We start from the raw sequence: 3,073 nt of genomic DNA on the forward strand, positions 1-3,073 counted from the left end.
TCAAGGTCAAATGTTGACTTCACAAAGCTTTTGGAGGTCAAAAGTCAAAAGTTGACTTCACTAAGTGGGCAATCCCAAAAATGATTTTGAATTAATTCTGAACTAAAATTGTATTTAATTAAAATTTGACTAAAGTCAAATGGTGACTTCAAAATAGTCAAAAATCAAATTGTTGACTTTACTTAGTGGAAAGATCCAATAACGATTTTTAGTGGAAAAATTTAACTTTTAGTGAATAATTCATTAGACAAAGTATTTGATTCTACAAAATGCCACTTATCCCACTAAATTGAGTGCGTTTTGAAGTGTCAAAATTTGGTTAACTCAATTTTGCATGAATTGAATGTAATTGCTCTACAAATAGGATGTTTTGATGGAGATTAATTCTTCTTGGCCATTTGATGAATTTCAAGTTAGTTGAAAAACAAATTCTTCTTGGCAACTTAGAGATTTTAAAAGAGTTTTAGAAATTAAGTCCTTAGTTCTCTCTCAATTTCTATACTAAATTCATCCATATTTTAGTCACTCGCCAGATCCCACCATCTCATTCTAAGGCTGAAGAATAGTTGGAAAAAATCTCATGGTGGTTCACAGCCAATTCGTGAGAAGATTAAAGTGGAATTTGTGGTCAATTTGGAGCTACAAGGGTTGTATTTTTTAACTTTTCTTTTACATTTATTTGCATGCTTATTCCTTATAAATTAGCATAATTAGAGTACTAAAGATTCATTTTACTTTCGCCGCGCATGTGCACGTTCCATCAGTGTCCTCTTTGTTGTGTTTGAGGCCTTACTGTGAAGCCAAGTTCGTTGTGTTGCTATGAACGGGAGAAGAGTTTGTGATCATTCATCAGAGAGGAATCGTGAAGAAGTGTTTCTTCAAGGGTTAGTATTCGATCTCCCTTTTTCTTCTCTGAATTTCTATAGAAAAAGCATGCTTAGGACTTGTTGTTTATTATCTATTTTCGTCTCTCTGATTTCTAAGTTCTATAAAATGAAATTCGAGACACGAGGCGTTTGTACGCTTCTACTGTGGGAATTCCAATCTCTCCACTGCCTATGTACCCTTTATAATGAAAAGGGATCAAGTCATAATGTAAACAAAGTTATTGCATGTCATGCTATCTACATAGCTAGTCTTTTTTTGTTCCTGCATTTTTGATCCAAAGTTGCTGAGGCAGTATGAAGGCAATCTTCTAAAGATGGATGATTATCGAGGAAACTTCTTGGGAGGAATTCTGCCAAAATTACCGACTATCGAAGTTGAGGAAAGTCCTCGTCTTCTTCCATAGTAGGCTTAAGCTTCCATATCATTTTTTCCCTTTATTTTTCTGAGTCATGTTCCCTCTTTTATAACTTCGATAGGAGTGCAACTCTTTTTTAGTGGAATTCGAATTTCTTCTCTTTCGACGAGTCACAAGGATCCATCTTGTGTCATCGTCACCATCATGTTCATCTTTGTTTCGAGAATCTGATATTTGAATCACTTGTTGAAATCGAACAACTATAGGTTCGAGGATCCCAAACTGGATCAAACTTTTTTTTTTATCATAAGATGAAGACTGTGTTAAAATACTTGTAGTCACTACAACTGCAACATGGTTATTCTGAGCACATCTAGCTCTAGCTTAAACTTCTTTTCACAAGCTAACTTTAGGATCAACTCCTTCAACATAAAATATTTTTTAATTGGGTGACTGACAACTCGGTAATACTTACAGTAGTTGGGGTCATTGACTTTTCCTAACTGCTTCAGTCGCTTGCACTTTGGTCGTTGAATTAGTTGTTTCTCTAATAATTTCTCTAACATATCTGCAACATCAAAATCAGGGAGTGGATAAACTTTTCTTGCCTTTCTTTAAGAGTTGGGTGACGCTTCTCGCCCTCATTGTGTTTTCTTTCAAATTTTATTTCTTTTCCTCAAGAGGAAAATTTCATTAGGGCTACATGAACGACCATAGATTCTTTGGTGGCACTATTCACGATCTTTTCAATGCCCTAGATTCATTCTTGTCTTTTCTCACCTTGGGAGCCAAAAAGTCCTTAGTTCCCCTATTGACGATGCTCAACTCTATGTCATGGGTGCAAGTCGCTAGCTCTTCGAATGTACGAGGCTTTATCCCTTGCAGAATGTAGAGAAGTTCCTAGTGCATACCTTAAGTGCACATCTCCATTGCAGATAATTCAGTGAGTCTATCTTTACAATCCAGACTCAAAACTCTACATTGGTTAATGAAATTGATGACTGACTCTTCTTTTTGCTGCTTGACATTTGTCAACTTCATCATACCAATGATACGTTTAGTGTTATAAAAGCGGTTTAGGAACTCTATTTCTAGTTGTTCCCAGTTGTCAATCACTTACAGCTCCAAATTGGTTTACCAATCAAAAGTATTTCCTTCCAAGGTTCGGAAAAATTGCTTGACTAGCAGGTCTCCTCTTGTTCCTAAATTTTTACAGGTTTCAACGAAGTGAGCAACATGTTGTTTCAAATTGCTTCCATCGAATAGTTGGAACTTTGGAGGTTGGTACCTAAGTGGCATCCTCAGGTTGTCATCCTCTTGATGTACGACTTAAAGTACATAAAAGAAGATTGTGATGGTCCTCTGTACTGAGCCCTTATGGAGTTTGTAGTCATGTCCTATAGCTATTGAACTGACAGGTCGGCGACATAGGTAAATTGTTGTGGGTCATTTTCCTGGAAGGCAGTCTTTTCTTTGTCATTGGCTTTCGCAGTTGGAGCTTAACTCATCTCAACAGTTTCTCCAGCCTCTATTTGAACTCTTAATGCAGTGATTTCGTGATTTTGCTCCTCAACATCTTTAATTAAAAGATCTATCTTCCTCTCCATCTCTGTCATGGCTATCTCAAATGTTACATCTGCCATCATGATAGACACTACATCAAAGTGTGATTCTTTCTCTGATCGATTAGAAGCAGAAGTAGAGTTGTCAAACAAGGAATTTTCTTGTTTGACAATTCCTTGATCCCACCTTTAGGAAATTCCAACAACTGTTCCCAGATTTTCTTTGTGGTGTCAGAGCCTTGTTCTTGCTCATGCAGGATCCCTTTTG

This window comes from Benincasa hispida, chromosome 3, assembly GCF_027475165.1.
Source record: "Benincasa hispida cultivar pf3 chromosome 3, pf3_genome.v1.1, whole genome shotgun sequence".
Classification (NCBI taxonomy): domain Eukaryota; kingdom Viridiplantae; phylum Streptophyta; class Magnoliopsida; order Cucurbitales; family Cucurbitaceae; genus Benincasa; species Benincasa hispida.